The sequence below is a fragment of the Equus caballus genome, chromosome 10, assembly GCF_041296265.1.
Source record: "Equus caballus isolate H_3958 breed thoroughbred chromosome 10, TB-T2T, whole genome shotgun sequence".
In the NCBI taxonomy this organism is placed as follows: Eukaryota; Metazoa; Chordata; class Mammalia; order Perissodactyla; family Equidae; genus Equus; species Equus caballus.
Genome location: NC_091693.1, coordinates 18832500 through 18846610, shown reverse-complemented (window position 1 = coordinate 18846610; position 14111 = coordinate 18832500). Strand labels below are relative to the sequence as shown.

The 14111-nt window shown below is 46.1% G+C and overlaps 1 non-coding gene across 4 annotated transcripts in view; it reads right to left on the bottom strand.

Moving 5' to 3' along the window:
- ZNF114 (zinc finger protein 114) overlaps positions 1-14111 on the bottom strand; it is a 47349-nt gene that overhangs the window by 15638 nt on the left and 17600 nt on the right. For 3 of the 4 annotated variants that reach the window (XR_011421942.1, XR_011421943.1, XR_011421940.1), the window contains exons 1-3: positions 10659-10798; positions 10444-10546; positions 1508-1634 (exon numbers count right to left, since the gene is read on the bottom strand). This is a non-coding gene — a transcript (zinc finger protein 114). Of the gene's footprint in view, positions 1-1507; positions 1635-10443; positions 10547-10658; positions 10799-14111 lie in introns of those variants that run through there. The other variant, XR_011421941.1, reaches the window with a different exon arrangement.

Sequence of the window (14111 nt, the reverse complement as noted above, 5' to 3'; positions counted from 1 at the left end):
GAAGACTGGCCCTGAGCTCACATCCGTGCCCATCTTCCTCTACTGTATATGTGGAACGCCTGCCACAGCATGGCTTGCCAAGCAGTGGGTAGGTCCACACCCGGGATCTGAACCAGCGAACCCCAAGCTGCCAAAGTGGAACTTGCGAACTTAACTGCTGCACCACAGGCCGGCCCCTCATGTGCCATTTTAAAGATGAAGGGGGACAAGTCTTTCTCTGGGAAAAAAAAGGGAAGATATGAGAAGACAGATGAAAGTCAAAAAGCTCTATGTACCTGAAGAAGCTCACATATAGAGGAGCCTCAGCTTTCCTCAGATCAAATGGATTCTTTTTAAAAAATTGAGGTGAAACCCCCAGAATATAAAATTAACCATTTTACAGTGTACAATTCAGTGGCATTCAGTACATTCATCGTGTTGTACAACCATCATCTCCGTCTAGTTCCAGGATATTTTCATCGCCCCAAAAGGAAACCTCGTACCCATGAAGTGGTCACTCCCCATTCTCGCTTCCCTCCGTCCCCTGGCAACCACTAATCTGCTTTCTGTCTCTATGGATCCAGCTGTGCTGGATATTTCATAGAAATGGAATCATATAATATGTGGCCTTTCCTGTCAGGCTTCTTCCACTTAACATAATGCCATTGAGGTTCATCCTCATTGTAACATGCATCAGAGCTTCATTCCTTTTCATGGGTGAATAATATTCCATTTTGGGGCTATACCACATTTTGCATCTCTGCTCATCTCCTGATGGACACTGGGTTTGTTTCCACCTTGGTGACCGTGAATAGTGCTGCTATGAACACAGGTGTACCTGTATCTTTTTGGACACCTGTTTTCAATTCCTTGGGGTATACACCTAGGGGTGGAATTGCTTGGTTACATAGTAAATCTATGTTTAAATTTTTAAGGAACCGCCAACCTGCTTCCCACAAGGTATGGCGTGAATTCTCAGTCAACACTTCCACGTTGTTTGTAAAATCCTTCCTCCTAAGGATTCATATCTGCCTGGCACTCAGGGGCACACGTGCCCAGGGAAAATCCCCCAGACCCACTTCTTGCTCCAAAGGGGAGATCAGATGGGGTTTTCCTACTTGAGATCCTGGTCCCGGGGAAATGGGGGAGTGCATGATGTAAGGCAACGGGGCCAGGACTTTCCATAAAATGGGTGCATGCTTTGGTTTGCATAGATTCTGGAGCAAAGCAAACAGGAATACAGAGCAACAACTCGGTCCCTCCGTTTTCCTCACGCATGCGCTGAAACGCTCTGTGCTCTGTGCTCACCCACTTAAGGATGCCCACAGGCTGTCAATCATGAAGAGCATCAAAGAGCAATGCGCCAGACAGTTTCCAGTTTCAAGGCGGAAACACTACGTCCACCACGTGGGGGCGGCAGCCGTTTCTCTGGAATGGAACAGTCCCGTTCCCGTTTCTCAGCGCCCCTCCTGGGACCTGACTCGTACCCCTCTCGTCGGCGACGCAGCGCAGGAGGGGGCGTCCTTACCCACGGAGGCCAGGTTCCTGCAGTTCTCCAGCATCACGTCTCTGTAGAGCGTCCTCTGTGCAGGGTCCAGCAGCGCCCACTCCTCCTTGGTGAAGTTCACAGCCACGTCCAGGAAGGTCACCGGGTCCTAAGACAACACACCGTTTTGGCTCAGTGGGGCGCTGTTGGGAGTCGCTCCCCAAGACATGCTGAAATCCTACGCCCCAGGGCCTGCAAACGTGACCTGATTTGGAAATGGGGCCTTTGCAGATGTAAACCAGTTAAGATGAGGTCAGACGGGGAGTAGGGGGGGTCCTAGCCCAATGGCTGGGGTCTTCACAAGAGGTGGACATCCGGACACAGACACATGGAGGGAAGAACATCTCTCGACGAAAGTGGACACTGGAGGGATGTTATCTACAAGCCAAGGAACGAACGCCAAGGAGAGGCCGTTGCAAGTTGTGTATGAAATCGTCCCGCCTCTAAATTGAAGGCAAATTAGGCACAATTTACCAAGGTTTGATATGCATTCATCCCTGATGCATTGGCATTCCAAAAATACCGTGCAAAGGTGCCCGGACCCGATTCCAGTGTGTGTGTGTGTGTGTGTGTGTGTGTGTGTGTGTGTGTGTAGGCTTCCCCACACGTGTGTGTGTGTGTGTGTGTGTGTGTGTGTGTGTAGGCTTCCTCACACCAACAAGCACCTGCTTGTGTCTGAGAATTCAACTCAACTGTGACATCATCCACCCAGAGACAGAATCAGATTCCTCAGGAAGGGGGCGCAGTCCCACAAAAACGCCCTGCACGTCAGAGCCAGTCACAAGCTCAGGTTGTTCCCTGAGCTTCTGACCAACCGACTACAAACTGGAGGTCCCCACGACTCCCCCCAACTCAGGATGCCGACGGCAAGGCCAGGTTGTTCCTTGTGCTTCCGTCCGACTGGCTGTAAATCAGGGGTCCCCACGGCCCCTCTCCGGGTTTGATTAATTTGCTGGAACGGGGCACAGCACTCAAGAAAAGCTGTTGACTCACTTGATAACTGATTTGTTACGAAGGATATTAAAGAATCAACAGCCAGATGAAAAGATACATAGGGTGAGGCACAGAACAGAGGAGCTTCTGTCCTTGTGGAGCTTGGGGACCAGCCTGGTGACATGTGGAAGCATTCCTGCTCCACAACATGGAAACTCGATGAAAAAGGAGCGATGAGCTGTCCTTTGGGGTTTTTATGGAGGTTTCATTACGCAGTCGTGACTGACTGAGTCATTGGCCATTGGCAATCTATCGAACTTCAAGCCCCCTCCCCTTCCTGGAAATCAGAGGATGGGACTGAAAGTTCCAGACCTCTGATCACACGGCTGATTCTCCTGGCAATGAGTCCCCACGTCATTAACATAAGAAGAAACACCATCGTCACTCTCAACCCTTAGGAAATGCCAAGGGTTTTGGGAGCTGTGAGCCAGAAACAGGGACAAAGACCAAATAGAGATTTATTACAGAATCCACAATATCACATACGCTGGCCAAAAAGTCAAGTGATATATATACGCACATAATTATTCATTGAAGGTTATTTATAACAGCAAAAGGCTGGAACTCACCCCAAATATTCAACAATGGGGGCTGCTTAAAAAACCATGACGCATCCATGAATGAATAACTGCACAGACGTAGATAAAAACGAATAAGCTCTCTTATATATGGATATAAGTGATAGCATGTGGTCTCCAGGTTATAGTTTATATTTTAAGTGAAACTAAAAAAAGGGCAAAGAGGGCTGGCCTGGTGGCACAGTGGTTAAGTGTGCATGTTCCACTTCGGCAGCCCGGGGCTCACGGGTTCAGATCCTGGGTGGGGACATGGCACCACTTGGCAAGCCATGCTGTGGCAGGCGTCCCACATACAAAGTAGAGGAAGATGGGCACGGATGTGAGCTCAGGGCCAGTCTTCCTCAGCAAAAAGAGGAGGATTGGCAGCAGATGTTAGCTCAGGGCTAATCTTCCTCAAAAAAAAAAAAATTCCAACAAAAAAAAGGCAAAGAGTATATATTGCAAACCACAGACTTTTTTTTTTAATCAGTGAGATGTAGGGGAGGAAGAAATTTTCCTCTACCCTTTAGGTTCTTCTGGCAGGTCTAAGAATTAAATCAACAAGAGATAGATTAATATGAGAATATAAAATTTCATTTTGTATGTACAGGAAACCCACATACGTGAGAAGGTCACTGACAGAAAGGTAAAGTGGGGTACACATGCCATTTTGAGCTAAGGAATGGGATGGGGCCTGGGGCGTCAGAGGGACAATAAGCAGGGAAATGTTCTGTAACTCTAGGTTTGTCCTGCTATACAGACGGGTCATTCTGGTATTAAGTTATTTCTGGTAATAACTCTTATTATGGGCAAGACTCTCAATTTAAATTCTTTAAGGGAGAGGTCAAAGTTTCTGCAGCCTGCGGGGTCTTGATTTCCTTTTAGCCCAAAATATTTCACGTGCCAAAGCGGCGCCTCTTGGTGAGGCCTGTTCTGAACCCCTTCATAGGAACAGGGCGAGGAGAAGGAAAGAAGTAAGACTTGTTTAAATATAACCTTGTCATCCAGATTTTAACTGGGAACCATGTAATGTTTACATATTCAAAAATAAAGAAAGCAATCTGAAAATGGAAATACTGAAATAAACGAAGCTAAGGGTATATCAAGCTGGCGGGTTAACGACCTGGAGTCAAAAGTTAATTTGACGTCCTTACTGTGTCATATTCTATTGTACACAAAGAAGGAAAATCGCACCTCTCACCAGGTGGCTTTACTGCTAAAAGTAATATTGGCGCCGTTTCTTAGAAATATTTTATGCGCATTGCAGGATCAGGCAAAGGGGTTATGTTAATGTTGTTAGGAAGCAAGGTTTTTAGTCTATGAAGAAAGATTTAAATATAAAATAAAGTAAAAAAAGTCAGGTTTCTAATAAAATGTCAGCATAAACATGCCCACACACACAGCCACACCTGCCAGTCTATGCCGACAAAATGCTTAGACGAATTAACAAGCAGGAGGCGAGGGGAAACAGCTGATCCAGGAACGGAAATATAAAATGAGTCAGCCAGAAGCCAGAGCCGCCGTCCTGGACCGTGTGAAGAGGATGCTGCACGAGTGTTCCAATGGCCCAATTTAGGATATCCTGAACCACAAAATTGCAATGGATTGAAATACACTGAATACTAAAAATACATGAACTCAGAGTGATGCTCAAAAAAGGGCAAACCAAAGCAGGGGGAAAAAAGCATTTCCTACCATTGGACGCAGGCTGCATCCTTATCTGGAAACTTGGTTTCTGAATAAGGCAGAATTAAATCTTCCCTCTGACTTTCTAGCAGGAACGTTATTTAAGAGGAACTGAATAGCCCTTGCTGATAACAGAAAACTTTACAGAATTCTGGCTAAAAACCCAGAAGCAATGATTGCATTTAAAAACCACCATCTTGCAATCCAAATGAAATAATTGATTCAAAAACCAAACAGGAATGGATGCTAAGACACGGAGGGGAAAAAGGGAAGGGGCCGTGGTTATCTGCAGAGTAGGAAGACATCACTTTGCTCGGTACTCGCTGGATGATTACAACTTTAAGAAGTGAGAATGGAGCTGTCTCCCCACCTGAAACCAGCGATGGATTTTGGCTTCGCCCACACCGGGGCAAGAGCGTTTTTATTTTCACCAATGTGATGTATTAGGAAGCACACACCACTTGAGACGCACCGCTGCAAAAACGCTCACCCTATTCAAACCATGCCCTGAGGTCTAACTTTCAACCGCATGCGGGAGCAGTCACACAGATCCACAACTGGGACCTTCTACTGCGCCGACGGGTGACTTCAACCTGCCAACGTCAGGAACAAGAAGGAGGTGAAGGGCCGGCCCAGTGGCACACCGGTTAAGTGCGCACGTTCTGCTTCAGGGGGCCGGGATTCGTAGATTTGAATCCCGGGTGTGGACATGGCACGGCTTGGCAAGCCATGCTGTGGTAGGCGTCCCATATGTAAAATAGAGGAAGATGGGCACGGATGTTAGCTCAGGGCCAGTCTTCCTCGGCAAAGAAGAGGAGGATTGGCAGCAGCTAGCTCAGGGGTAATTTTCCTCAAAAAAAAAAAAAAAAGAAAAGAAAAGAAAAAGAAGGAGGCAAGTTGAAGGTAGACTATGAGACCTGAAAGAGAAACATCACCTGTGCAATGTGTGGGCACCCTGCTTAAAAGAAATCTAACTGTTAAAGACATTTTTGGTGGAAACTGGTGAAATTTAAACCCTGACCACACATTATGAGTTATTTCTTTATCCAGGCATGATATTTGGTATCCCTGATTTCTAGGAATGCATTATTTTTGGTATTTAGACAATTTTTTATTGTGTTTTTTACATTTTGCACTTATATGGTACTGCATTTTGTATTTTGAAAAAAGATTTCAAAATTCGAAACATTTCAGAGTAGAAACTAAAAATACATGGACATTAAATACACATATAAATTTCTAATGTCTACGAACAAAGTCAGATGATATCAAAGATTGGTATATGTGTTTATATATTAAATACATCTTCATCAACATTAGCCCAATGATGTACTTTATATATATAAATTTTTTATATAAATTATATTATAATATAGCCATGTTATATAATATAGCCATATGTATTATTAATTATATATCAATATATTATTAATTATATATTATATACAAAACTTTATGATAAAATGTAATAATCATTATATAGTGACATATTTATATATAATTTTATAATAAAATATTTTTATACATATAAAATTTTATGTATAAAACTGTTGGTTGGATGTAAGTTGGTACACTTTGTGAAAAAAAAAATGATTTTTGGGGGCTGGCCTGGTGGTGCAGTGGTTAAGTTCGCACATTCCACTTCGGTGGCCCAGGGTTCTCCAGTTCGGATCCCGGGTGCAGACATGGCACCGCTTGGCAAGCCATGCTGTGGTAGGCGTCCCACATAGAAAGTAGAGGAAGATGGGCATGGATGTTAGCTCAGGGCCAGTCTTCCTCAGCAAAAAGAGGAGGATTGGCAGCAGTTAGCTCAGGGCCAATCTTCCTCAAAAAAAAAAAAAAAAAAAAGATTTTATACAGAAAATCTGAATATCCCCAAACCTACTATACCCAGTAATCTTACTCTAAGATATATATTGTGGAGCTGTCTTTTCAAAACTTAGCAAGCATAAGAATCACCTGGGATCCTGTCAAATGCAGAGTCGCATTTGCTAGGTCTGGGGAGGAGCCCAAGAGAGGAAATTTCTAGCAGGTTCCCAGTGGATGCCCATTTTGTTGGACAAAGTGGATGGCACTTTGACCAGCCAAGTTGGAGAGAAAGCACCTGTAAGCACCACACTGCTGGGCTGGCCCCTACAAAGAATTTTAACTGGAGTCAGAGGCAGAGAGCTAGTCTTGGCTAAACATTGATTGACCATTGATTCCATCTTCAGAAAGTCCATGATCCTCAGTCTCTGTGATGAAGATGTTAGTTCTCCTGCTGAATTCTCAGACAATTGCTTGTAAAACAATTGCCCTTTTGGCCCAGTCAAAGCTTCAAGACGGCAAGGCAATTTCTCTGGAAAGGCAGCTCTGACTCCATTTGAAATGGCTCCGCTATAGTCAGTTTTAGCAATAGAAAATTCAAGACAGCGATTAACCCCGAGAGGAAGAAGGCAATGGGGTCAGAAGGAGCACGCTACCTCGAACCAGCACAAGTGGTTGATTCCTTAATCTGGGGACTTACATATTTATTATATTATTTAAAAAGTTCTACTTATAACTTTTATGTGCTCTTGTCTTTATGAAATTTTTCCTAAAGTCACATATTATACAACTTGGATTAAAACAATGTTATTATATTTACTCTATCATGTAATCTTACAGCCAATCCATTCTTGGTTTTAAAAAGCTGAGTCGCACAAAAGAGCTTTCTAAACATTTGTGTTAAATTATGGAAAGTGTCAAACATACACAATACAGAGAGGATGAAAGAAAAGAAAGCCCTTGTCTGCCACTGACCCAGTTTCCACACACAGCCTCGTATCATCTTCCTATCTCCCTCCATTTCCCTTCTCCTACTGTATTATTGTAAACAAAACTCCAGATATCATAGCATTTCATTCTTAACTACTGTCACTCTAGCTCTCTAAAGCATGAGGGATCTTTTAAAATGTGATGACAACATTATCACACCAAGAAATACCAGCAGTAATGCCACTAAAGAATCAACTATCTAGTCAGTCTCCAAAACAAGACCCACGTGTTGCATTTGGTCACTTAAGTCTTTCAAAATCTGCAACAATGACCTCTTATATTAGCAGTGGGAGAGTGTACAATGACCTCATTTTCATGAAATAAAGGGAAAATAAGTGTGGAAAATAGTAAAAGAAATCTCAACGAAGTTCGAGTTGGCAAGACCTGTAGGGGGAGCTCTCAAGCCCCATCATACCTCATCAATTACATGGAACAGGAAGAGACAGATGATTGCATCCTGCAGAGGACCTAAAACTTCTTAGCTACTGAAGGAAGATTTCTTTCCCTACCTGGCAACAGCTCAGCCAATCCAAATGCTGCAGCTCAGCCAATGAGAAACACCACAGCTCAGCCAATGAGAAACACTGCAGCTCAGCCAATGAGAAACACTGCAGCTCAGCCAATGAGAAACACTGCAGCTCAGCCAATGAGAGACATCACAGCTCAGCCAATGAGAAACACTGCAGCTCAGCCAATGAGAAATGCCACAGCTCAGCCAATGAGAAACACTGCAGCTCAGCCAATGAGAAACACTGCAGCTCAGCCAGTGAGAAACATCACAGCTCAGCCAATGAGAAACACTGCAGCTCAGCCAATGAGAAACATCACAGCTCAGCCAATGAGAACCTGTTGCCTCCTTGAACTGTTACTTTCCCCGAATGGATTTTCCTTTAGAACAGCCCCTCCCCCTCCCCCTTTTCCTCTGTAAAAGCAGCTCCTTTCCTTTGTTTGCTGGATTTGCCTGTGGTTCACCATAGCACGCACTTCCTGAATTGCAATTCTTTTGGGTTTTCCAAAATAAACTCATTTTGAGGGTAAAATAAGAGGCCAATTTGTTTGTAAGTTGATGTAAAGAACTCTGAAAAGATATGCAAGGATCTATAAAGTGGTTACTTCTGGGCGGCCAGGAGTTGTAAACAGAGTGAACTAAGGCAAGATGGAGGAATGACTTAAAGGTTTGCCCTGATCATTTCAATTTTTAAGCACACCGATTTATTATAGACACATTCAAATAATAAATTATTAAATTAAACAGTTTAAATTTACAACTGAACTGATGAGTTTGACTTTTTTACATCGAAGTCAGGTTTCCAGCTAAAATAGGAATTCCTTCTATCTGAAAGGTTTCATGGCCTTTACATTCCAAATTCTCTAGGGGCACAAGCAACCTGCTGGAAGTCTAAATGTTCTTCCGGTTGGAACTGTATTCCCATATCTTCTTAAATATACCGATTCCATTTCTTAAGAAATATGCTACTTTGGTAATAAAAAATTCAAATATTTTATGTTGGGTTCCCAGATCCTCTTGTATTCACTCCTCTGGACTTCACATTAACTCAGGTTTTCATAAAAAAGAAATGCGACACTCAAATAATATTCTAAGGCTGTTAAATGCGCGGGCAAACGAGAGATTATAGGCAACCCGCTCATTGTGAAATGAAATCCATCCTGCCATTCAACAGGGGAACATATCAGACTCGGATGACGCCAGGTGCAAAGTCATAAGGAAATTTTTTTCTTAGTGTATTCTTACTCATTACGAAACTTTGTTCTCTAAAAATCATAGCCTACCATAAGCGTTGCTGTTTGCCATCATATCAGTAAGGAACATCCCCCTCTGGCCTGGGGGATCTAAGTCACTCGGACGAGAAGCTGACTCAGTCTGCACCTCGGGGGCAGAGCCTCAGATAAAGAGTGGGAGGCCACATTCCACAGCTATCTTGACCTTGTAGTTCGCAAGGAAACACCTCGACCCGATAATAACCTCTTTGCGCACGTCTCAACTTGAGCCTATCTAAATTTCATTTAAATTTACCCTGAACTCTGCCCTCTCCCCAATCCTAAATTGACCCCATCACTTCCTGGACTCGGCAGATTCCTCTGGCGTGCAATCTCCCTTCTTGCAAGAAACCAGCACAATTGGGGCCCCAGTTTCCTTCCTGGTGATCTCAGGCACATTAGCTTGGGGCAACGCGGAGAAAAGAAAAAGAATGCATGATTGTGAGTCAGCTCAGATAAGCAGGTACAAGGAAAACAGGCACATCTGGCAGGTGAGACGCATCCCCCCACCTGTGCCCGGAGCTGCCTGTGAACGAGACCTCACCGGAGTATACTGATGGCAAACACGCAATTTTTCAGACTATGGGGTTCGATCTTGACCGCACCATGCCGCCACTCTCCCATCAATTTGTCCTTCCAGAAACGCCCTCCATCTACGGAGATCGCAGTTCAGAAAAAGGAAGGATGTGCCCATCGAGCCGAACTCAAACCCCGAAACCCTCTCTTCAGAAGAGACCCTAGTGGCCAGCCTCTAAATCCGACCGTGCCCGGAGTTTCTCAGCTCATCCTCATCACACTGGACTCCAACACTTTTATGGATTCAAATAACACAACGCTGGCAACTGCAGCACGCGGACATCTCCTTGCCCACACCCAGGGACAGGGGCGTTTTGCAAGGTTGCAGCGCAGGGGGGTGGGGGAGCTTCTCCCTGGGGCAAGGTGAAGGGCGCATTTAGGGCTCAACACTTGGGGCCAGTCTTGGCTTCCCCTTTCCTCTGCTGGGGGAGAGAATCTGACTTTTGCAGACAGCTGCTCCCAACTCCCCGGAACCCGACCCCCGCCCGCCCACCCTTGGGGTGCATTTGTGCGACAACCCAGCACGCTTACCATTTCCCCAGCGCCGGCGTCTGGACTTGTCTGTGGATGGCGCAGCCCAAGAGCTCATTCCACGTGCTGGAGGGTTGCAGGGCTGCAGACAGGAGGGACGGAACTGTTAAAAACAAACAAACAAATAAATAAATACAATAAAATAACGAGCCCCCCCCCCCCCCCCTCCAGGACGCAGCGACGACACAGATTCGTCCTATACAGGCATTTTGTACCTGCTTCCCGAACTTCTCCTCAAAACGAGCGGCTGAAAGGGTTAAGGGGAGGAGAAGGAGGAGCCTAGCAGGAAGCGGATCCCGGGAGCTGCGCCCAGGCCCGCCCCCGGAACCCAACCTCCCAGAGCCCAGGGTCTGACTCCACCCGCGCAGGTTCGTTTTTCCTGCAGAACTTTCTCTGCAGGCGCTCCTGATCCTTGGAGGCAGGGGGACATCCCAGCGTCTGCCGAACTCCCAGCCTGTGGCCCTCCCCGTCCCCTCCGCCCGCTGCACCGTTTCCAGGCTCCCGGGCTTGCAAACTCCCGCTCTATGCAACCAACGCGCCTCCCTGCGGACTTTGTGCAAAGTCCGGAGATAACAGTCACTTCAGAAGGAAACGAAGCTTTTTCTCTGTGCTGTGAAAGGGCCGAAACGGACACGATGGAGGGTCCTCCGTTTCCCTCTTGGGCCCCTCTCCCTCTTTTCTTTCTGCTGCCTGCCTCCCCCACCCCGTGAGCTTTGATTAGCCGATAAACGACAAGGCTTGCAGAAAATACTGTTCTGACCATTATGGGGATTGTACCAGCGACCCGCCTCAGCGAGGAGCAGCAATGACCTCCGACCGCAAGTTGCAGTTAAAGAGGACAGCTGCCTAAACCCAAACTGCCAGGACATGGACCCACTTCCCTCCCACCCTGTTAAAAAACCTTGACCCGCGTCGCCTGGGGAGTCCCCTGATCTTCAGGTGCCCCGCTGTTTTGTTTGGGAGGGGGGCGCAAAATATGCTCAGAGACTGAGTTAGTCTTTGCCAGCAATTTATTTAACACGGGTTCCCTGCGGGAATCATCATAATTTCACAAGCCAATAGCACACAGGGTTTCTGTCTAATAAACCGATAAAGAAATATCCTCCAAACCAATGATAGATTAATCGCACTATGATTCCAGGCAAGCGGAGAGGACAGGAATAAAGCCTACATTCAGCTGAGATGTACCTTTGCTACAAGGTTGGTTGCGGGGAGAGCTGGTTTTGCAAAGTGGGAGCCGACATCTAGCTGCCGGCACAAAATAAAAGTCCCTTGTTGCTAGAGCACCCGTTGCTAGGCAACAAGGGCCTTTGTGTTGACAGCCGGGCTGATCTCCTCCTAGGGGTGCTGCCCGGGTTTCATCGCTTTGGACCAGGAGCGCCTGGCCACGGCTGGAGCTAGTGCTGGTAGAGCAAAGAGCTGCCTAGACCAGATCGAAACTCGCGAATAATTCTCGCAAACTCTGAGCGTTTATGGTCTAAATGTCCCCTTGCCTCTTCCCATGTTTTTATTGCTAAGCCCCAGTGACGCCTGTCAGCAGGTGTGTTACTGCGGGCTTATCTGCAGCCACAGACGTGGACAACGACGTCCTGTCACAGCGTATTTCATTCTTACATCAAAGCAACTTTACTCTTAACAGTAACTTCATTTTTGTCATAAACACGTGGATTTGCAATTGGATCAAACCAACGCGCAACATCCTCCAGGCACGTCCGCTGAGTAGCACGTCCGCTGAGTAGTTTTTACCTCTGTGGACAGATTTTTGGGATCCCTCTCGCTGGTCTAACAGGAGAATCTAGCAAGCCACCTGCATCGGCTTTAAGTCGGTACAATAAAAATCCATGTTGTGCCGTGAAGCAGCCGCACGGGCCAGTTCAGCCTGAGTCAAATGACCTCGCAACCCCGCATCTCGCGACTGAAGACGCCAGCTGGAGAAATCGGCCACAGGGAAAGATAAAGGGTACCGAGCTCCTGCATCCCCAGCTGCCTTTCTTGGAGCCTGAAGGAGTCATTAAGGACCCTGGTCCTTGCCTCCCTCCACACATAGATAACGTCAGCATCACCGAGCTTGTTGGATGTATAACCAGGGAATTCTTGTTTATGTTATCTCTAATGTATAATCTAGAGAAAAACCAGATGTACTCTATCCCTTTTGACATATATGGAATTTAACTCCAAGTTTTTCCCCTCTTCCCTCCATGGGCACTGTTTGTAAAAGATGTATAAGCTGCTCTTAAACCCACACGCTTCAGAGCAGTACTCCAAGAGCACTCTTGACCTGTTTCCCAGGATGAACTCCTCACTTTGATTATTGTATAAATTCCTTTACTAATGTTATCTACACTCTTGATTTCACTGACACCTCTATTTGAGTCAATTGTAGAATTTCTTTTTTTGTGTGAGGGAGATTGTCGCTGAGCTAACATCTGTACCAATCTTCCTCTATTTTGTGTGGGATGCCACCACAGCGTGGCCTGATGGGGGTGCTAGGCTGGCGCCTGGATCTGAACCTGTGAACCTCAGGCTGCCGAAGTGGAGCACGAGAACTTAACCACCATGCCACCAGGCCGGACCTTGTAGAATTTCTTTTTGACAGTCTCCAGCAAGATCTGATTTGCAGGTCTCCCCTCACCGTGGGGGACAGGAAAGACTGAGGTCAGCCTCCCTAGGAAGGAAGGGCATGGAATGGACCCTTTCTGGTTAATTAAATCGTTTATTTTTATGAAGTGTCTCCTCATTTCTAATAATGCAATGCCACCCTAAAGCTTACATTGTCTATTATTAATATATACCTAAACTTGTTTTTTTAAGAGACCATTTCTTTTAGAGCAGTTTAGGTTTTCAACAAAATTGAGAAGGAGGTACAGAGATTTCCCATATGCCCCCTTCCCCCCACATGCATGGCCTCCCCCCTTATCAACATCACTCAACAGAATGGTACTTTTTGGTTTTTTTTGAGGAAGATTAGCCCTGAGCTAACTGCTGCCAAGACTCCTCTTTTTGCTGAGAAAGACTGGCCCTGAGCTAACAACCGTGCCCATCTTCCTCCACCTTATATGTGGGACGCCTACCACAGCATGGCTTGCCAAGTGGTGCCACGTCTGCACCCGGGATCTGAACCAGCGAACCCCCGGCTGCTGAAGCGGAATGTGTGCTCTTAACCGCTGCGCCACCAGGCTGCCCCCCAAAATGGTACATTTTTTAACGGAGATGAACTGACATTGACAAATCATAATCACCCAAAGTCTGACAACAGATTTTCACATATTGAGGTAAATGGGGTAACTATTCAGGGTCAAAACTGATTCAGCTGGAACTGAAGAAGCCTGACTTGTGCCCTATCAGACAAACGTTGTACACCTGCTTTAACCATTAAAGTGAAGAATGCACTTGTGGGGGACTGGAATTGGCCACCCCAAGATACATCTATTTGGCATGAGGATTATTTTGGGCTGGTTACTTTTAAAAACTGCAGACAGGAGGGGGCTGGCCCCGTGGCCGAGTGGTTAAGTCCGTGCGCTCCGCTGCAGGCGGCCCAGTGTTTCGTTGGTTTGAATCCTGGGCGCGGACATGGCACTGCTCATCAAACCACGCTGAGGCAGCGTCCCACATGCCACAACTAGAAGGACCCACAATGAAGAATATACAACTATGTACCGGGGGGCTTT